This window comes from Ovis aries, chromosome 2, assembly GCF_016772045.2.
Source record: "Ovis aries strain OAR_USU_Benz2616 breed Rambouillet chromosome 2, ARS-UI_Ramb_v3.0, whole genome shotgun sequence".
Taxonomy (NCBI): domain Eukaryota; kingdom Metazoa; phylum Chordata; class Mammalia; order Artiodactyla; family Bovidae; genus Ovis; species Ovis aries.
In genome coordinates this window covers 177,175,381-177,198,924 of record NC_056055.1, presented here as the reverse complement: position 1 = coordinate 177,198,924, position 23,544 = coordinate 177,175,381, and the positions used below count along the sequence as shown (strand labels likewise).

At 38.1% G+C, this 23,544-nt stretch overlaps 1 protein-coding gene across 6 annotated transcripts in view; it reads right to left on the bottom strand.

Annotated features, from left to right (window-relative positions):
* Positions 1–23,095, bottom strand: part of NCKAP5 (NCK associated protein 5) — a 1,152,446-nt gene extending 1,129,351 nt beyond the window's left edge. For all 6 annotated transcript variants that reach the window (XM_060410117.1, XM_060410132.1, XM_060410119.1 and 3 more), the window contains exon 1: positions 22,936–23,095. The gene's annotated coding sequence lies outside the window, so the exon portion shown is untranslated. The remainder of the gene's footprint in view (positions 1–22,935) is intronic.
* Positions 23,096–23,544: the final 449 nt, after the last annotated feature.

The window sequence follows — 23,544 nt, the reverse complement described above, 5'->3', positions numbered from 1 at the left end:
CTATAGAGAATCCAGATGTGGATTTTGAAGACTGGATTGTGGTCCCTGGGGTAGGCTAGGAATCATCAGTCATTTAAAAATACATCCTGTGAACCTATATTTAGAGTACAATGAGAGATGCAAAGTAGTGGCATATAAAATACTAGTAGGTCCTAACCACTAAGAAATTCTATTCTCATTAGAAAATGGGTCATGTGAAATATTGAGAACTAAAAATAAGAGAGACTGGTTCTGTAACTACTGATACAATGAAAATAATTGGAATAGCAAAAGGAAGAGTGGTTTTTCCCCTGTTCTGGGTGTGGGCATTTCCAGCATGTTCTTATTGCTAGGGGCTAAGTTGTGTCCAACACTTTGTGACCCCACGGACTATAGCCCACAAGGCTCCTCTGGCCATGAGATTTTCTAGGCAAAAATATTGGAGTGGGTTGCCATTTCCTTCTCCAAAGGATCTTCCCGACCCAGGGATTGAAACTGTGTCTCTTGCATTGGCAGTCAGATTTTTTACCACGGAGTCACCAGGGAAGCCCTTCATTTCCAGCATCCTCCACTGACTTTGGAGGATACTTCACTGTGTGTACTAAGGACTGGATGGAATGCCCCTTGGCCTCTTGCCCACACAGCAGGACAACACATCTCAGGCTCAACCAGCCACTCATTCCCCTACCTTTTTCTGGATCTAAACCTATTGATGTAAAGACTTGGAGACAAAGAAGCTCATTTATAGTGTCCACAGTGGGATTCCACAATGGCCATGATGTCCTGGCCCTGTGGCTTACTCAAGGAAGCCCCTGGCTTCCTGCTTCTGAGTGACTGGACCTGCCTCAGTTCTGATCTGTTTGCTGGTTCTCCAGGTTTCTGCTGACTGACTGTGGCTCTGTAAGCTGCTTTCTATTGCTGTGACCCAAACTATGACTTTTACAGTCATCCTAAAGTAAAAAGTAAAGTGAAGTCGCTCAGTTGTGTACAACTTCTTGCAGTCCCATGGACTGCAGACTACCTACGAGGCTCCTCTATCCATAGGGAATCCCTTATTTTTACTGTATTATTGTCAGCTTTTAAAAATAAGAACTATGCTTATTTATCTTTCCTAGTCCTGGAGCTCTTGATACACATGGCTCCTCAGGAAGACTGCATTTAACTGAAAAAAAAAATTTTTGTTCAATTTCTTTTTGTATGTTTTTCTTTTACCATCAGCTGGCATGATATAAATGCCCATTTTGATACTATTGAAAGAACCTGCCCTTGGAGCCCAATTAAATTTTTCTTCTTAGTTGGAATTCTTCAAGGCTCAGACAAGTCACTAACCATGCTGTCTCAGTTTCCTCTTCTGGAAACAGGGGCAATAATTCTACTTCATTGGACTAGTGTGCAAATTAAATGAGACATTAAATTGGGCAATAATAGTCTTTTCAATATTTGGCACTGAAACAATTGGGTATGCCCTGGTAGAAAAATGAAGTTGATGCCTTCCTACCTCATATTATATACAAAGATTAGCTAAAAGTGGATCACAAACCAAAATGTAAGAGTTAAAACTATAAAACTCTTAGAAGAAATATGGAAGTATATCTTCATGACCTTGGATTAAGCAGTGAATTTTTAGAAATAAAAAAGAACAAGCAAAAAAAGAGATAAATTTGACTTATCAAAATTTAAAACTTCTGGAGTCTTGAATATGAAAAGTGAGTTCAAAAATTATACACAAGTTTATACTGCTGGGTACTCCCAGCTCCTGGCTGGGAACTCTATTACCCACAGCTATCTGTCTGGGACTGGAATTTATACTACAGCAGTGAACAAATACTACAATTTCATAATCGAGGCTATGACCCAGAACACTGCCCAGATTCCTGGCTCCCTAGACAGCAGGCAAGCTTCATGGTTCCTGGGCTCCCTAGTTTTGTGTGGCTCTTCTCTAGAGGGGTTCTGACACCCCTGAATCAGCTTTGTCCTTGGGACAGTCCCTCCCTGCTGCCAGCCTCTTCTCGTTGGCTCCCTCGACCTGCTATCTCTTCTGAAAGCCTGGTTGATCAGGATTAGGGGCTCCCCTCATGTTGGGGAACTTGCCCTTTACCCCCAGGGCTGTCGCTGCCTGAATGTCTGTGACCCAAATCAGGCTCTGAAGACGCTACTACCTGAGGGGAAGGCCTGATGTACAGATGGGCCTCTCAGCTCCCAGTCTCTGGCCTCCAGGATGAGCTATCCCATCTTCAGGAGTTATTAAGGAAATAGATACCATGAATATCTCCCGAGGATCACTCCAAGGAAAGAAATCCAAATACCATTCTCTCCCAATCCTGTTGAAATTGCTGGCTTTCTCATGGGCAGGGCAGAGGGTGGTCTGGGGTGAGGGAGGGTTTTGTTTTTCTTATCTTTGGTTTTTCTTATCTGGTCTTGCTGCCTCAACTTTCATACACCAACCCATAAACAAGATCACTGACTTGAGGTTCCATTGCAGATGAGCGGTGCTAACCTTATCCAGCTCTTACTCTGCCTTGTTTAGTTTAAATAATTTCTTGTCATTTGAAGAATTAAGAAACAAAACCAATCCAAAACAACTGCCTCTTTTGGGGCAATTCCATTGCTTTGAGATAGAAATTTTGAATATTGCACTGGCAAATTGTGAGAATCAGTTCTACTGTTTATCAGTGCCAACAAGATGGCCTACGGACCTCCTTCTCACCTCCTCTTGTTGCTTCTTTAATTCCAATTTCTACTTCTTCCTTTATAGTTTTCTATGTGTATGGAGTATATACAGGACACCCTATCTCTTCCAATTGTATATTTTTGTCATGACATTTCTATTTAAGGAGTTCATTAAAGCATAATACTTATAACACACACACACACACACACACACACACACAAAACTTCTGAGGATCAAAGAATACTATCAAAAAATGAAAACACAAGCCATAGAATGGAAGAATCTAGTTGCAAATCAGACATCAGATAAGGGTCCAGTACCAGAATGTACTGGATTTGTTTACAGTGAAGGAGAGCAATTGGTAATAGCAATTGGTTCCTTTTGTGGGTAGGGAGAGGGATGGACTAGGAGTTTGGGATTAACAGATGCACACTATTATACACAGAATGAATGAATAACATTCTACTTATAGCACAGGGAACTATATTCCATACACTGTAATAACATAAAATGAAAAAGAATCTGAAAAAGTGTGTGTGTGTGTGTGTGCACATGCATGCACACATGTGTGCATGTGGGTTGCCATTCCCTTCTCCAGGGGATCTTCCTGACCTGGGGATCAAACCCAGGTCTCCTGCATTGCAGGCAGATTCTTTACCATCTGGGGAAGTCTATATATATATACATATACACACACGCATATATATATATAGTATACATCCTGGAGGAGGGCATGGCAATCCACTTCAGTGCTCTTGCCTGGAAAATTACATGGACAGAGAAGCCTGGCAAGCTACAGTCCATAGGATCACACAGAGTCAAACATGACTGAAGCAACTTAGCATGCATGCATTCATATAGCATATATATATACATATATACATTTATTTATGAAACTGAATTACTTTGCTGTACACCAGAAACTAACACAGCATTATAAGCAACTATACTTCAATAAAATAAGTTAAAAAAAACTATATAGTAGTGATAATTGCATAATCTGTGAAGATACTAAAAATCACTATTATATACTCTACGTGGCATATAAATGATATCTCAGTGGAGTTACCAAAAAATTAAATGACACAGTATACACATAATAAAGTACATATATAAAATGTACACATTGAAACTTTACATACAAGTATACATGTAATAAGTGTTGAAAATGTAGATTTTTGTTGCTTTTATTTGTGATGATTGATGACTGATTGATTAGGCAGAAAGTACTAGAAATAGTATGACTAATGAGACTTCAGGCTAGATTAGGATAAGAATTCTTCCCACCTAAAACCATTAAACTGATGTCTTTTTGGTAAGAATCCTGTATATTTCTATCAGGAGCTCTAAATTGTTTTCGTATGTGTTTCGTTTGCCGTAAGTGTATCCAATACCCCAGATAGTTCTGTCCTCCTTGAACTTTACCCCTTCAGTCACACCATGTTTCTGCGGAAGCATTCTCTCCACTTAGGGGTTAGATTCTAACTTGATGCAGCCTCATCTCTCACCATCTTTCCACATTGTTTACTTATCTTGAATGAATTTACCACAAAATCTATTATTTGATATTCAAATTCTCTATATAAAGTCAAGAGTTTGTTTTGTCTTGGGTTTTTTGTTATTGTTGTTGTTATTGTCATTATTCATTTGTTTTGTCTGTTTTTTCATACATGTATAGCCAAAAGGTTAGAAGAGCATATGTCAGAATTCTGAGAGTGAGTGTCTCTGGGTGATGATGGGATTATATGTAATTTTTCATCTTCTTCCACATAATTTTTGGTGTTTTCCAAATGTTCTATAATAAATCATTATTAAAGACACACTATAAATTAAAAATTACATACTTAAATATTATAAAGTAGCCCTAAGATGCTTATTTCCAAAGTGAAGATGGTTCCAAAGATATATCAGAATGTTCACTAAACTAAATGTGTGTGTGAAAAAGAGAGAGTCAGATATGTGTACATTTTGCTTTTGTTGTGGTGCTTCCTGTGGGATTAGGAGGACATCTGTCTTTGCCAATTTCAGATCAAGACTGCAGTCAAATGTTTAATCTAGTCTGCAGATTTAACATGGTGATTTGCATCATTGCTCATATGTCTCTTGAACTTTCCCCTCTTGGTGGGATTTTTTCCTAGATAAAGAAAACCTGAGTGATTTGTATCACCAAGCCACCACCCATACATTTACAGTCTTGGAAAAAGTTCTGGTCTAGGCAATAATTTAAATCAGAAATATAACTTAATTAATGCACATCTTTCCCAAGCCCTGTGGGTCATTCCTTGGCACTCACATACAGCGGTGTTTACACAGACTGTTCTGGGGATACAATGGGGAAATCCTTTCAGGAGCAACCTCCTCTAACCTCCTCTTCCAACCTCTTAGAGGCTGAGAAAGAACCAGGATAGGGGAGGCTGGTTTAGGTAAGTGTGAAGAAGACGAAAGCAAGATGTTTTCCTAAATGTGTAAGGACAAATGTCAAGAATCACAGTGATGTAATTAAGACATCAAGGAAACAACTGAATGTGATCAGTAAGAAGTCTTGTAAGACAGAAAATGTCCCAGAAATCACAAACTGAGGCAACTCGAAGGACTTTGATGGCCTTTGGATGTATTGAGTTGGCCAAAAAGTTCATTTGAGTATATCTGTAAACATGGTATAAAGACCTAAATGAACTTTTTGGCCAACCCAATATTTTAGTCAGCCTACACAATATTATTTTTAAATTAGTGCTAGCATTTAAAAATGGGATGGTTTGACCTAAAAAACAGATTTCCAGCTTATTTTAAATAATTTTTTAAAAATTAAAATATAGAACTAGCTCTTTTTTGGCAGCAATTACTGGTGTTGTGTAACACCTATATCCTTTAGACATTCACAAGACATGCTCTCCAACTCACTTACTTCCTCATGAATCCCTGCTGTCTCTACCACAATGAAATCCAGTGGTATTTCCATTTACTATCATGGTTTTGTTTTTCTTACTCCTGGCAGGCTTACATTGTTTATATCACCTGTAGATCCTTTGCAGATGTTGGGTTTGAAACTCTCCATACTTTGCTCCTACATCAAAACCCCTTCCCTTGACAACTGCCTTATCACAATCATTCCTCTACCAGGAATTTTCCTTTTCTTTTGCTCACTGCTGCTTTGTTAAAAGACAGATCCAGGTTCAATCCTAGGCATCTTAAACTTCTGGAAGAAGAATAGAATGGTATGGTATAACTGGATTTTGAGTCAGTAAACTCAGACTCAAGTCCCAGTAATAACGGGAACTAACCTGTATTATCAGGAAAATGTAGGTTCAGATCCCAGCTCCTCAATTTTTTAGTTTGAGATCTTGAGCAATGGTTTTAACCTTTCTGAACCTCATTTCTTAGCAATGAATTTTAAATATTTATCCTTCCTGCTTCACAAGATTGTTGTGAAAATCAAAAATATTTTAAGAAGGTGACAAAACTAAAAGAAGATTCATAAGAATAAATCAATTTAAGATAATTTGATGGGGCATGGGGGTGTAAATTATTAAAGCATTTTAGATGGGTTGGTGAAAAATATATCTTACCCAGTTTTCCAAATTCTCTATCTGAAATAGCAAATAGTATAATAATATACTTCAGAATTTGTTTCATATTTATATTTTAGTTCGTTATTGGCCACACCTCCTGTGGCATGTGGGATCTTAGTTCCCCGACCAGGGACTAACCCATAACCCTGCAGTGGAAGTGCAGAGTCTTAACCACTGGACCACCAGGGAAGTCTTGTTTCTAATTTGTTTTTACCATTTACCCAAGTCTTGGATTGTCTACTAAATATGCAGAAATGTTTTGTGTGTATATGATCCTTCTCCCTAATTTTCCAGAAGACTCGCCAGCTAAAAATCTGTCTGCCACAATGCCTACAGTATCCACTATTACAGAAGCTTCTACATACAATTTTTTAATTGACTTATGACATATATCACCTATGTGCAACATTTACTTTTTTATGTGAGTGTTTATAGGTATAACTATGGCATTCTGATCTGTGACACCTAAGAAAGAGAGACTATAGAGAACCTGGTCACAATACTAATAACTCTTTTAAATTGTTTTTAAAACACATGAAAAGATACTCAACATCACTCATTATCAGAGAAATGCAAATCAAAACCACAATGAGGTACCATTTCACACCAGTCAGAATGGCTGCTATGCAAAAGTCTACAAGCAATAAATGCTGGAGAAGGTGTGGAGAAAAGGGAACCCTCTTACACTGTTGGTGGGAATGCAAACTAGTACAGCCACTATGGAGAACAGTGTGGAGATTCCTTAAAAATCTGGAAATAGAACTGCCTTATGACCCAGTAATCTCACTGCTGGGCATACACACTAAGGAAATCAGAACTGAAAGAGACACGTGTAGCCCAATGTTCATCGCAGCACTGTTTATAATAGCCAGGACATGGAAGCAACCTAGATGTCCATCAGCAGATGAATGGATAAGAAAGCTATGGTACATATACACAAAGGAGTATTACCCAGCCATTAAAAAGAATACATTTAAATCAGTTCTAATGAGGTGGATGAAATCGGAGCCTATTATACAGAATGAAGTAAGCCAGAAAGAAAAACACCAATACAGTATACTAACACATATATATGGAATTTAGAAAGATGGTAACGATAACTCTGTATGCAAGACAGCAAAAGAGACACAGATGTATAGAACAGTCTTTTGGATTCTGTGGGAGAGGGAGAGGGTGAGATGATTTGGAAGAATGGCATTGAAACATGTATAATATCATATATGAAACAAATCTCCAGTCCAGGTTCAATGCATGATACTGGATGCTTGGGGCTGGTGCACTGGGACGAGCCAGAGGGATGGTATAGGGAGGGAAGAGGGAGGGGGGTTCAGGATGGGGAACATGTGTATACCTGTGGCAGATTCATGTTGATGTATGGCAAAACCAATACAATATTGTAAAGTAATTAACCTCCAATTAAAATAAATAAATTTATATTTAAAAAAACTTTTCCAAATATGAAATTAATAAATATTTATTACAAATAATTTGCTTATGGCTGTAATTTTTTGTATTTATTGTGGATTATTAACATTTGATACATTTCCTTCCAGTCTTTCTTCTCTGAGGTTGTTTTTTCTTTAGCATCATTTAATTGACTACTTTTTCAAAATTCCTGTTTTAAATTTCTAGATATCATCTTATGGGTGTTACATTTTATTTCCTTGATTACAATGGTGAGGCTGCATTTTTCTGATTATGGTATTAATATATGTGAATTGAAAACAAATTCAGCAAAACAAAAATGTACAACAAAGTAAACATTATCTTCTCATTTTAGTGGAAGTACTTTCAAATTTTGTTTGTATGCAGACACAAACATGTGAATAAAAACATTTTCTAAAAATGACTTTATAATACATACTTTTAGCCTACATTTTTCACTTACTGTTAATATCTCATAGGCATCATTCCTATCTACTAGATCAATACCAGTATTTAATGGCTGTATAGTGTTCCACTGTGTGGTTGTACTACAATTTATTCAACAATCACCTACCAATGGACTTTGGATTATTCAATTTTCACTAGCATAAATGTTACTGTAATAAATATCCTATACATACTCTTTATAGACTTTGAATATTTAAAATAATACTCTTAGCAGTGCATTCCTGAGTCAAAAATTATGCTTTTTCCCAGCCAAACTGCCCCATTATTCATCCCAATTACATTCCCACTGAGAGTAAATGAGAATAGCCAATTTCTACTTTTTCACCAACGAGGATGGTTTAATCACTGCTAATAATAGGTAACATAATAATACTTTATTATTTTCATTTATATCCTGTTAATTTGTAATGAGGTTGGACATCTGTTCAAATGCTTCTTGGCAATTTATATTGCTCCTTGGAAAATTGCATTTCATTTCCTTTAACAATTTTCTATTGAGATAGTGATCTTTTTCTTATAGATTTGTAAGAGCTCTCTCTAGTCCGTAATTTATTTGACAGCTCTCCTGTTGATGGGTAGTTGTTTTCTTCATTTTAGCATTAATATAGTAATGAATAATTTTGTAAGCTGATATTTATACATCACACATGATCTCTTTTGAATAGATTAAATTAGAATAGATTAAAATAGTTTAACATACATTGTTAAAATGCTTTCCATAAAAGCCACACCAATTTACACTTCAGCTAACAGATTATGAGATCACCTACCTCATAGCAACCCATTTTACATCCAATCACAGTAATAAAACAGGATGCAGAGAGATAAGGACATAAACAGCATAGCACACAAGTCACAGAGGGAGAAGACAGTCAATCGTGCTATGGAATTTCTAGAAGTCAGGGCAGAAGAGGATTGCAATGCATTGGTAGAATCAACATGGAGAGGTATGTATGAAATCTTTATCTCTTGTAAAGATGTCCCCAAAACAAGCTCCTTCGTGGTTCCTTGAAAATGGGTGACTGCTGCTAATTTAAGACTAAAAGCCTAATTAACTCATTTAACTTCTTACTTTTCTATATTCCACCAACTAAGTTAAATTACTTATTGTACAAATTACCTGCTTCTCTTAGAAATACTAAATCCCAGTGAAATCAAGGAAAAAGAACACTGCCCAAATATGGGGCATTTCCTGGTGATAATGTAAAAACAGTGACTCCTAAGACTAGGCTTGGGTGACAAGATATAGTCATAGCCCTGCATTTTGTCAATCAAAGGACAGAAGAGTGTTTCAGACAACAGCTTAAGACTTTGAAAACATGCAAATTTTACTCATTCAGTAAGTAAACAAAAAAACTGCAAACCCAAGGTTTCAAACTCAAATCAATGCTATTTCAAAGAAACAAAAACTAAATAATTTCTTGGTTCTAAGATCTTTTCCCATGAACTCCAATCACATCAGTTCAGTTCAGTTGCTCAGTCGTGTCCGACTCTTTGCGACCCCACGAATCGCAGCATGCCAGGCCTCCCTGTCCATCGCCGTCTCCCAGAGTTCACTCAAACTCACGTCCATCGAGTCGGGGATGCCATCCAGCCATCTCATCCTCTGTCGTCCCCTTCTCCTCCTGCCCCCAATCCCTCCCAGCATCAGAGTCTTTTCCAATGAGCCAACTCTTCGAATGAGGTGGCCAAAGTACTGGAGTTTCAGCTTTAGCATCATTCCTTCCAAGTACCCTGTCATAAATCACAGCATGCGGAGGAATGGCAGTGGCAGCAAGAACACAAGCAGGACGGTAATGTCTAGTGCAGAGAGCTGATAAGGAGTGCCTAATTAATGGTTCTGAAGTGCTTTCAAGGTATAAAATCCCATAATAATATTAAATAGCACCATCATCATCCAGTTAAGGCAATTAACAGCCTGTTTTTCTTCTTTCAAACATAGGTAATCACACAAAAACAACCCTAACAAACTAAGCCAGTTATACATACATCTTTAGTTTTAAATATATATGTATACATATTTATATAAAAGCAGTTATATGTATTAAAAGCTAGTTATATGTTTTTCCAAATATGATTCAGCTGATTTTGATTATTCTTCCCAACTGCTGCTAGTTATGGATCATATCATAATCACCATTTTCTAGTCAATAGCATCAAGCTTGCCATGTGATTGAAACTCTATTATAAAAATGCTGTTATATTTGTCATTTGTTTTTAGCAAACAATTCAAGTCTAATTTTTTAAGGCTATACCAAGTGGCTTGTGGGATCTTAGTTCCCTGAGCAAGGATCAAACCTGCACCCACTTCCCTTCCCTTCCACCAAGGAAGTCTCTCAAGTCTGATTATTAATGATACTGCCCTGTTGTGTCTCTTTCCATTTGGTTCTTAGTCTTTATTTATTCTTCCCTTATTAAATCTTACTCCCTCCTGGGATTTTTTTTATAATTTTGATGACTTCTAAATCATTTTATTAACTCAGGCCTCTTTTCCAAGCTACACGCACATGCTTCCTAATCCTAATTGGCCAGTTTCACCAGAGGTCCCATAGATAGTTCAGCCTCTCATACTCAAAGACCACCTGGCAAGACTCCTCCACTCCCATAAAAGCTGCTTGTTTTTCCTCTTAGGTAATGATGTCACCAACCTGAGTCACTCATGTGCTAAAGGTCAGTTGGCCTCTCTCTTTTCTCTCCTCCTTCCTTTCCCTTCCACACTCATTTCTGCTGATCAAGGTTTTAGAATCTCTGTTTTATGTGTAACACTCTCTCCATATTTAGGACGTTGGTTTAATTGCTCCTCAGTGTCTGGTAGAATCTACAATTGCAATCCTCAGACACTTTTTTATTCACACATGGATAAGTCTGCCAGCAGGTTGTTTCAGAAATGATAATATAATCACATTACTGGTCTTCTTAAAGTTTTTACTGCCTTCCCATAGCTAATAGTACAAGGCTGTTTTTGGACAAAGGTATACTTGTCAAAGTAGGAGAATAGAAATATTTAAGATGGTGTTTGCTTGATTTATAATTTTAAAATATTTAATTTATGGTATGTGAACCTCTATTTGCACTCTTGTCTTATGCTCAAAAATCGGAAAGGTGGACTTGACTCTGAGGTGTCCAACTACTCTGGTTTCTCCCCTTTTCTCTATAGATTTGCCTATTTTGAACATTTCATATAATAGAATATATATATTCAATATGTGGCCTTTTGTGTCTTCTTCCATTAGCATAACATTTCCAAGATTCATCCATATTTTAGCAGGTATCAGTATTTAATTCCTTTATATGACTTGATAGTATGGACATACCACATACTTTTTGTTAATTATGCATAATACTGCTAAGAACATTTGTGTACAAGTTTTTGTATGGACATACATTTATGACTCTCTTGGGTATACACTTAAGAGAGGAATTTCTGGATCATATGGGAACTCTATGTTTAGCATTTTGACAATTGTCAAATCTTATCTAAAATGGCCATACCATTTTACATTCCTACCAGCAATACATGAGAGTTCTCATTTCTCTACATCCTTGCCAGCATTTGTTATTGTTCATCTTTCTCATTATAGTCATTGTAATAGGGGCAAAGTGGTATTTCTCCTGCTTTTGATTTGCAATTTACCAAAAACTAATGATCTCAAACCCATTTTCATGTGCTTACTGGCAATTTGTACATATTGTTAGAAGAAAATTACTTAGAATCCTTTACCCATTTTTTAAAAGAATTATTTGTCTTCTTATGTTTGATAGTAGAAGTTCTTTATATACTCTGGTTGAATATGTCATTGTATGGGATACAAATTCCTTATTAAATTTATGATTTGCAAATATTTTCTTCCATTGGGTGGGCTATCTTTTCACTTTCTTAAATGATGTCCTTTGAAGTACAAAAGACTTAATGTTGATAAAGTCTTTATTTTTCCTTTTGTCACTTTTGCTTCTTGTGTTATATCTGAGAAAACTTTACCTTATCCAAAATCATGAAAACTTACTCCTAGGTTTTCTTCCAAGAGTTTTATAGTTTTAGTTCTTATATTTAGCTCTGTGGTCCATTTTGAATTAATATTTGCTTGAGTTGTGAGTTAGAGTTCCAAATTAATTCTTTTATATGTGGACATCCACCTTTCCCAGCACCATTTGTTAAAAAGGTTACTCTTTCTCCCTACTGAATTGTCTTGGCACCATTGTAAAAAATCAATTGACCATAAATGTAAGGGTTTATTTCTGAACTCTCAATTTAATTTCATTGATCTATATATGTAGGTTTATACTAATAACATACTTTTTCTTAGTACTGTTTTTCTTTTCTTAGTACTGTTGCTTTGCAGTAACTTGAAAAATACTGTGAGTTACAACTTTGGTCTAAAGATTGTTTTGACTTTCTTGGTAATTTTCATTTTTTAAGATTTATTTATTTATTTTTGGTTGTGCTGGGTCTTCATTGCGATGTGCAAGGTTTCTCTATTTGTGGCTAGCAGGGGCTACTCTTTATTGTGATGCTCAGACTTCTCACTGCAGTGGCTTCTCTTGCGGCAGGACACAGGCTGTAGGCAGGTGGGCTTCAGTAGTTGCAATGCAGGGGCTCAGTGACTGAGGCTCATCGGTTCTAGAGCAGTAGCTGAGGTGCATGGGGCTTAGCTGCTCTGCAGCCTATTTCCCAGACCAGGGATCAAATCAGATTGGCAGGCAGAGTCTCAACTACAAGACCACCAGGGAAGCCCCCTGTAATTTCCATTTCTTACAGATCTTACTATCAGCTTGTCATTTCTGAAAGAAAAGGCAGCTTAGATTTTGATAACAATTGTGTTCTACTTCTAGATAAATATGGGGAGTATTGTCATCATAAAAATATTAAGTCACTCAAGGTATGTACATGGGATATCTTTCCATTTATTTGGCCCTTCTTTGATTTCATTAGCAATACTTAGTATTACAAGTATTACAAGTCCTACATTTTTGTTAAAATTCTTTCTAAACACTTTCTTTCTGATGCTATTACAAATTGAATTGCTTTTTTTAAATTTCATTTTTCAATTGCTCACTGCTATTGTATAGACATGCAATTGATTTTTGTATATTGATCCTGTACTCTGTATCATTAATTTGTTTATTAATTCTGTTTTAAATGGATTCTTTAGGATTTTATACACACAAAATTATGTCATCAGCAAATAAAGACAGTTTTCCTTCTTATTCCAATCTGGGTGCCTTTGGATTTATTTCTCTTATCTAATTTCTCTGGATAGAACTACAGTACAATATTGAATAGAAATAATGATAGCAGAATTTTATCTTTTCTTGATTGTAAGGAGGAAGGTCTTTTACTATTAAGTATAATATTCAGTTCAGTTGCTCAGTCATGTTTGACTCTTTGCGACCCAGGAATCGCAGCACGCCAGGCCTCCCTATCCATCACCAACTCCCGGAGTCCACCCAAACCCATGTCCATTGAGTCGGTGATACCATCCAACCATTTCATCCACTGTCATCCCCTTCTCCTCCTGCCCTCAATCTTTCCCAGCATCAGGTTCTTTTCAAAGGAGTCAGTTCTTTGCATCAGGTGGCCAAGGTTTTGGAATTTCAGCTTCAACATAAGTCCTTCCAATGAACAACCAGGACTGATCTCCTTTAGGATGGACTGTTTGGATCTCCTTGCAGTCCAAGGGACTCTCGAGAATCTTCTCCAACACCACAGTTCAAAAGCATCAATTCTTTGGTGCTCAATTTCTTCACAGTACAACTCTCACATCCATACATACATGACTACTGGAAAAACCATAGCCTTGACTAGACGGACATTTGTTGACAAAGTAATCTCTCTGCTTTTTAATATGCTGTCTAGGTTGGTCATAACTTTCCTTCCAAGGAGTAAGTGTCTTTTAAATTCATGGCTGCAATCACCATCTGCAGTGATTTTGGAGCCCCCAAAAATAAAGTCAGCCACTGTTTCCACTGTTTCCCCATCTATTTGCCATGAAATGATGGGACCGGATGCCATGATCTTAGTTTTTTGAATGTTGAGCTTTAAGCCAACTTTTTCACTCTCTTCTTTTAATTTCATCAAGAGACTCTTTAGTTCTTCTTCACTTTCTGCCACAATGGTGGTATCATCTGCATATCTGAGGTTATTGGCAATCTTGATTTCAGCTTGTGCTTCTTCCAGCCTAACGTTTCTCATGATGTATTCTCATATAAGTTAAATAAGCAGGGTGACAATATACAGCCTTGACGTACTCCTTTTCCTACTTGGAACCAGTCTGTTGTTCCATGTCCAGTTCTAACTGTTGCTTCCTGACCTGCATACAGGTTTCTCAAGAGGCAGGTTTGGTGGTCTGGTATTCCCATCCCTTTCAGAATTTTCCACAGTTTATTGTGATCCACACAGTCAAAGGCTTTGGCATAGTCAATAAAGCAGAAATAGATGTTTTTCTGGAACTCTCTTGCTTTTTCGATGATTCAGCGGATGTTGGCAATTTGATCTCTGGTTCCTCTGCCTTTTCTAAAACCAGCTTGAACATCTGGAATTTCACAGTTCACATATTGTTGAAGCCTGGCTTGGAGAATTTTAAGCATCACTTTACTAGCGTGTGAGATGAGTGCATTTGTGTGGTAGTTTGAGCATTATTTGGCATTGCCTTTCTTTGGGATATAATATTAGCTGTAAGATTTTTGTAGGTGCCCTTTATCAGGTTGAGACAGTTCTATTTCTAGTTTGTTGAGACCTTTAGCATTAAAAAGTGTTGGCTATTGTCAAGTGCTTTTTATACATCTATTGAAATACTCATGTTTTTTCCCTTTATTCCATTAATATGTTGTTGTGTTACATTGATTTTTTTCATATGCATAACCAGTCTTTCATTCTTGGAATAAATCTTACTTAGTCATGGAGTATGATCCTTTTTATATGTTGCTTAATTTGGTTTGCTAGTATTTTATTGGCAATTATATTGTCCGTATTAATAAGACATATCAGGCTATAGTTCTTGTTTCTTATTTCCCTAGTATCAGGACAATAATACCCTCTTCATAGACTCAGCTGGAAAGTGTTTCTCTTTTGTTTTTTGGAAGCATTTGTGAAAAACTAGTGTTAATTCTTCTTTTTTGCTAGAATACAACAGGTAGCTACCTGGCCTGGGCTCTTTGTGGTAAGTCTATTGATAACTAATTCAATATTTTTATTGTTAAAAGTCTGTTCAGATTTTGGTTTTTGAGTCAGTTCCAGTATTTTGTGTCTAGGAATTTGTCTATTTTATCTAGATTATCTAATACAATAGTCTAGTTGAATTAATATCTGGTTTATTTCAACACTGTACAAAAACTTCACTTCTATAGAGCTAGTCTCCTTTGTCCTCTTATTGTAATACACATTACATCTTTATATATTATAAGCTCATCAATAAAGTTTTGTGCTTATAGCTTGCACATGACTTTTAAATCAGGCAGGAGGAAAAGAAAGGAAGTATAAACAAAAAATACATGTAAACCGCCTTTTATATTTTAGCAGTGCTCTTTATTTTTTGGTGCAAATTCAAGTTACTGTCTAGTTCCTTTTATTTCAGTCCAAAGGACTTCCTTTAGTAATTTAAGGAAGGAAAGTTCTGTCAGTGATAGATTCTCTCAGATTTTTAACCTGGTAATATCTTTTTTGTATATCAGTTGTGTCTGACTCTGTGACCCCATGGACTATAGCCCACCAGGTTCCTCTGTCTAGAGGATTCCTCAGGCAAAAGTACTAGAGTACTACAGTTGCCATTTCCTTCTCCAGGTAATGTCTTAATTTATCCTTATTTTTGAAGAACAGTTTTGTTGGATATAAATTCTAAGTTGACAGTCTTTTTCTTTCAGTACTTTATATTATTCCACTGCTTTTGGGCCTCCATGGTTTCTGATGAGAAACTACCTATTAATATAAATTAGACTCCTTTATACATAACATGACATTTTTCTCTTGCTGCTTTCAAGATTCTGATTTTTTACAACTTGATTATAATTTGTTTCAAAGTGAACCTCTTTGAATCTATTCTACTTGAAATCCATTGAGATTCTTGAATATATAGATTCCCATGTTCCACCAAATATGGAAAGTTTTCAGCTATTTTTTCTTCAAATATTCTTTCTGTCCCTGTCTGCTTCTCCTTTCTTTCTCAGATTCTCATTATATGTATATTGGTATACCTGATACTGTCTCATCAAAGTTCTGCTAATTTTTCTTCTTTTTCTCCTTTTCAGATTGAATAATCTCATTTCTTCAGTTTAGTTCAGTCGCTCAGTTGTGTCCGACTCTTTGAGACCCCATGGACTGCATCACGCCAGGTGTCCCTGTCCATCACCAACATGAGTTTACCCGAACTCATGTCCATTGAGTCGGTGATGCCATCCAGCCATCTCATCCTCTGACATCCCCTTCTCCTGATGCCCTCAATCTTTCCCAGCATCAGGGTCTTTTCAAATGAGTCAGCTCTTCATATCAGGTGGCCAAAGTATTGGAGTTTCAGGTTTAACACCAGTCCTTCCAAAGAATATTCAGGACTGATCTCCTTTAGGATGGACTGGTTGGATCTCCTTGCAATCCAAGGGACTCTCAAGAGTCTTCTCCAACACCACAGTTCAAAAGCATCAATTCTTTGGTGCTCAGCTTTCTTTATAGCCCAACTCTCACATCCATACATGACTACTGGAAAACCATAGCCTTGACTAGACAGACCTTTGTTGACAAAGTAATGTCTCTGCTTTTTAATATGCTGTCTAAGTTGGTCATAACTTTCCTTCCAAGGAGCAAGCATCTTTTAATTTCATGGCTTCAATCACCATCTGCAGTGATTTCAGAGCCCCAAAAAATAAAGTCAGCCACTGTTTCCACTGTTTGCCCATCTATTTGCAATGAAGAGTTGGGACCAGATGCCATGATCTTAGTGTTCTGAATGTTGAGCTTTAAGCCAACTTTTTCACTCTCCTCTTGCACTTTCATCAAGAGGCTCTTTAGTTCTTCTTCACTTTCTGCCATAAGGGTGGTGTCATCTGCATATCTGAGGTTATTGATATTTCTCCTGACAATCTTGATTCCAGCTTGTGCTTCCCTCCAGCCCAGCGTTTCTCATTATGTACTCTGCATTTGACCTATCTTCAAATTTTCTGATTCTTCTGTCTACTTAAACCTGCTGTTGAACCCAATAGTGATTTTTTAAAATTATTGTAGTTTTCAGCTCTAAAATCTCCATTTGGCTGCATTTTACAAATTTTATCCCTTTATTGATATTCTCTAGTAATATATTGTTCTCATATTTTCCTTTATTCCTTTATACATGATTTCTTTTAGTTCTGTGAACATTTTTATGGTCACTGATTTAAAGTCTTGCTCTAGTAAATCCAGTATCTGGGCTTCCTCAAAGATAATTTCTATTGACTGCCTTTTCTTCCTTGTGAATAGAACACACTTTCCAGTTTCTCTGCATGTCTCATTATTTTTTTTGAAAACTGGACATTTAAAATAATATAAAACATCAATTCTTGAAATCATATCACTCCCCCAACTATGGTTTGTTGTTTCAGTTTGTTGTTGCTGTAATTATTCTTCCTATTTGTTTAGTCACTTTCCTAACCATAGACTCCGCATTCTTTGTCATGTGTGGTTAGCTTAGTGGCCAGCTAATGGCTGAAAGCTTCTTTTAAAATAATAGTAATAATGCCCTCAGCTAATAAGTTCTGGGCTTTGCTGAGGGGATTTCTGTGTATAGAGGGCACACCTTCAATTTGCCAGCTGTTTGCAATTCTTAATTTTCACTCCCTGCTTGTGCAGAGGCTCAATGTCAGTAATAGGTGAGAGACTGGGGCTTTCTCAGTCTTTCCTGAGAAAATGCATACCTCTGTACATGTGCATGCCTTTTATATTTCCAGGAATATGTGAGCTTTTGAAAGTCCCAATAGAACTCTCATTCCACAACACTGAAAAATACCTGAAATTGTTAATTCTGTGGGGCTGGATGTTTGTATAATTACAAGAGAAATAACCCACCTTCTAGGATTTTTGTCCTAAGTGCAACTTTTCATATCTTGATCACTACTTATTTAGTTCTCTTCTACCTACTTTTATATCATCATCTATAGACCCACAGATTCATTGTTGATAGTCAGCATGAATATGATAACCAGAAACCTGTATTGATATTTCAGTCCTGACGACTGGATTTACCTTGCCAAGGCACAAAGTAGATAATGCAGTAAATTAACCAACCACTAGGATGGAAACAAAACTAGGGAGTCTTAAGTCTTAAGAGCAACCACAAAGATAAATTATATGGAGGGTTATAACTAGAAGTGAAGGGTATAAACTTAGGTTTCAAAAGTCATGGGATAAAATCTGACTGTACCACTCACCCCTGGGTCAGGAAGATCCCTTAGAGAAGGAAATGGCAACCCACTCCAGTACTCTTGCCTGGAAAATCCCATGGACAGAGGAGCCTGTAGGCTATAGTCCATAGGGTAGCAAAGAGTCGGACACAACTGAGCGACTTGTCAAAATGTACCACTCACCAGCTCTGTGACTTGAGAAGACACTCTTCTACTCAAAACCTCTGCTTTCTTTGTAAGTGGAAGTAATGTCACTTCATCAAGATATTTTGCAGATTAAATGAGCTAATTATATATAACACTTAGTGTACTGTGTTACTCAGCAAATGATATTATTAAATATCCTCACTGAATATCCTCAAAAAATGATATTAGGTAGTAACTAGAATAATCCAAGTCCTAAACGGATTAACTACAGCTACATAAATGTTTCAGCTTTGAAAAACAAGGTATGTTTCAAAAATGAGACTGTCACCTATAGGTAATCTTGCATCTCCCACCAGAGACATTTCCCAAGCTGACTGATATCCATAAATCTCTCCCAGGTGTTCCACATGCTATCCTCCTATATAAATCATGGACTTCTGGGGAGCATTTCATTCACATGCATTCTTACTATCAACATTCACTGGGCACATATCAGGCTCTAATTTAGCACTGGTGAAGGGTGATGAATGAGCAGATAGGGTCCCTACCATCATAAGATGAAATTCCAACAGGGGATGAAGGCAGGTTCTGGTGATTCCATTACAGCATTAAAGACTAGAAAACCTAATATGACATTTCCTTGATGTTCTCACAGCTCAAATTCTGCAGTGATCCAGATTTCACCTCCCATTCAGGGGGATTTGAAAATCAGAGTGAAGATCATGTGGTAGATGCTATATTTCTGCTGTTCCTGCCAGAGATTTGAGGTATTCTAAAATCTGTTTAGAAAAGATTCCAGTTCCTGTCCTTAGGTTTATGTGTTTTTAATAAACAGAATTGCTTGTTTTGGTGGAAGAGATGACTGCAGAGGCAATGTGATCCTGAAGCTGGCAATGGTGGCATCAGCTTCCTGAATCCTAGCTTTGTCTAGTGACAGAGATGTATTTGTAAATTTTGTTCTGTTGTTTTGAGCATTATCTCAGAAGCTCTGTCGGCTCCCCAGCACCTGCAAGATTTCACACGCCATCTAAAACAAATATGAAATCCCTTTCTACTTGAACCAGCTGAAATGGATCATTACTGAATCCAGACCAATGGAGGGAAATAACAGGAACATAAATAACACAAGCATTGATTGTAATATACAAAATAAAGACAGAGTGATGTAAGGTGAGGAAAGATTTTTCAGACAGAGTGGTCAAAAGGTCTTCTTGATGAAATGAACCAAAGCAGAGCCCTCATACAAAGAAAAGCTAAGGCAAGATTTAGACAGTTCCAGGACGAGCAAATAGTCATAACACAGGCCCAAATGTGGAAAAGAGCTTATCGCATCCAGTCTTCAGAAAGAAGAGTAGTATGATTATAGATTTGGAGCAAATGTCACAAGAAGAAACTAGAAAATTTAGCAAGGATTACAGCTTCTCAAAGTGTGGTCCCAGGACTGGTACTGGTCTGCAAACTGTTTGCTTAGGATACATTATAGGGAATTCCCTAATGGTCCAGTGGTTAGGATGCCAAGCTTTTGCTGCTGAGGACCCAGGTTTCATTCCTGATTGGGAAATTAAGATACCACAAGACACTTGGCCAAATAAATAAATTAATTAAAATAAAGGATCCATGATAAGTACAAAATTTAAGAGTAAATGTTTAGAAATATCATAACAATTTGCTATTGCCACAACATTGAAGCAACATTTTGCCACATTTAATAAAATTATTTCCAGTCCAAAACAGACTGGAAATTAAAAACAAAACTGATCTATGAGATAGTTTAAGAAGCATTGTCCTCCATGTCCAATCTCTCAAACTTTTTCTGTAAAGAGCCAGGCACTAACTGTTTTAGGCTTTGTGGGGTCATAGGCTCTTGGCACCCCACTCCAGTACTCTTGCCTGGAAAATCCCATGAACGGAGGAGCCTGGTAGGCTGCAGTCCATGGGATGGCTAAGAGTCGGACACGACTGAGCGACTTCACTTTCACTTTTCACTTTCATGCATTGGAGAAGGAAATGGCAACCCACTCCAGCGTTCTTGCCTGGAGAATCCCAGGACAGCGGAGCCTGGTGGGCGGCCGTCTGTAAGGTCGCACAGAGTCAGACACGACTGAAGCGACTTAGCAGCAGCAGCAGGCTCTCTGTTGCAACTATTCAATTCTGTTGCTGCTGCTGCTGGTGCTAAGTCACTTCAGTCATGTCCGACTCTGTGTGACCCGAGACGGCAGCCCACCAGGCTCCTGAAAGTGAAAAGTGAAAGTGAAGTCGCTCGGTCGTGTCAGACTCTTAGCCATCCCATGGACTGCAGCTTACCAGGCTCCTTCGCCCATGGGATTTTCCAGGCAAGAGTACTGGTGTGATAGCACAAAAGCAGTTGTGGACCATATATCAGCAAAGGGGTTTGGTTGGGTCTAATAAAAATTTATCTATAAAAAAAAAGTCATGGTGATCAGATTTAGTCTGTGATACCTAGTTTGTCAACCCTATTCTAGGCCACAGGAAGAAGACTGGGCTTGACTCTAAAATAAACAAAACCCATTTAATGAAGGATTCCCTCACCCTTGCCCCTTTCTCATCACTGTCTAGATGTGTGTGTGTAAAGTCTTTACATCACTGACTCTAAATCAGAAAGGACTTTGAAGCTCCTCTCACTTCAATTCAGTGTTCTCATAACAACCGTGACAGATGGAACCTCTGCTTACAGAACTGGTGCCTACAGGCAGGATCCATTTGACTCTTACCTGCATCCCCCCAAAATGACGATGACACCGATGACCTTGCATTAGCCTCGTGAGCAACTGACAGACCCAAGTGGCCACAGCTTTCCATTCTCCAAGCCCTCACAGTAAGTTTCCATTTCATCTGAATTCTGAAATCAACTCCAGGGCCCAATATTTTGAGGTACACCACGCCACTTTTCTTTTGTACATAGTTACACTTCTGTCCACAGGTACTCTTGTGAGCGCTGTCCATCACTGGCTCATTTGTTGTGTCTGAAATGGTTGTATGGGACAAGCAGCCACCACATGTGTAGTCATGTTTACCCCTGGACTCCAACACTGTCATGAGCAGAAAGGCCTTCTGCATTTGCATGCCTCCATTCACACAGCACCCACTTCATAAACCCAACCCAACACCCATACAGTAGGTCACCTTATATTCTCCACACACAGAACATAGACCACTGTGTGTGTGAGAACATGCACTCCAACAGCAGGTCTCTCACATGGAGGGCAGAGCTGAAGCAGCCCTTTCTGAAATCTCTTTTATTTAAGATTTCTTTCATTGGCCCATAACAAATTTAATAGCTAAAACTTTGCTCTTGCAAGTTTCCTTAAAATATTCCTTCTGCACCTACCACCGTTTATCTTGGCAGCAGGTAGCTTGAAGAGTTTTGGAAAGTCTCAGCTTGGCATAGCCCTCAGAGCTACTGGCACATTAAAGATTAATAAAGAGCATTGAACTGAGCTCAGGACACTGCAACGTGATCCTTCACCATGAAATGTGCAAGATTCTTTGTGCAATGAACAAAACCAAAGCCAAAAAGGGCCAACCGTGACAAGCTAGGATCGGAAACAATCAGGAACTCTGTGTGTCTTTCATTGGTCAATTGATGGAGAGCAATCAATACCCCTGCTCAGCCCTACTCTTCCTAAACATTCTCAGGAATTTAAGATGGGCCTGGGAGTCCAACCCCCAGAGCCAGGTTATTTACTGAGCTTGCAGAACCATAGAGATAGTACAACCACAGCTGCCCTCTTCCAGTATAAGAGTGATTCAGAACAAATTCCCAAGTTAGCAGCTTCTCCAAGGAAAGTTGAGATAAAGCAAGGCATTTCTAACATTTGGGATTTGCTTGAGTAAGACAGAACACTTGTGTCAGATTGAATATTAACCCAGGAGGAAAAATACACTTTCTGCATGCATAGGCAAGGGGCTGGTGGCAGAATGCACAAGACATTGATGATGAAAATAAAAATGAGACAAGCACATACAGTATACCTATTGGTTCAAAGGAGGAATCTGTTTGTAATCAACCTCAGGACACTTGGACACAGGCAGCAAATACCGGGATAGATCAACAGAAAATGTACCCTGAATTCTGGAAAAACACTGGTGGACTCCACATGTGTGCTGGGTGATGCCCTGTGTCTATTTACACGTTGCAATCCCCTCAAGCCCTCCAGAAAAATCACAGGCAAACCCTATGCTCTGCAATTCAGGGGTCTGAAGCAGAGCACTTACTTAGCATGTTGGAAGCTCTTGCCTCCACACCAACAGAAACATTAAAGAAAAAAGAGAGAGAAAAGAAAATTCTGACCTTACCGAAAAGGCATAGCAGGGACGGTGAATATGTTCACTTTAGCCCACTCAGTGCTTTCTCTTGCATTCGGTCAGTGTTCTAAGGCTATTGAGGAGAGTTCCTGGGGTTTTCGGATCTTCCTTCAAGAGTTTTAATCACTGGCTTCCCCAGACCGGGTTTAACAAACACTGCTGTGTTCTGTCAATATTTGTATGCAGCACCGCATTGGGCAACCAGCCAACACAGAGTTTCAAGAGGCAAGGGGAGAAAACTGACACCCTAACAAACATGCTTCCCTCTTTTGTGTCTTTTAAGGTGGTGCTCAAAGTGTCATCTTTGACGATGACAGCAACTAAAAATACCCTCTTTGGGGGACTTTCTCCATTGCCCCCAACCCCTGGCTGGGCTGCACGAACTGGGTTCCGCAAAGTTTGTTTTCTGTCTCTCTGCCCTGAAGTTCTCCACACAATCACCCGGCTTCCCTCTCCACCAGCTGCACTTTAAATGTATTTTAATTGGCTGGAATGTCGAAAGAATCCATTTGGCAGTCGTTTACATGTGAAGCACGCCCAGGGCAGCTGAAAGAGGCCCCAGAAGCAGCCGATTACTTCATCAAAAGCTGCAGTTTGAAT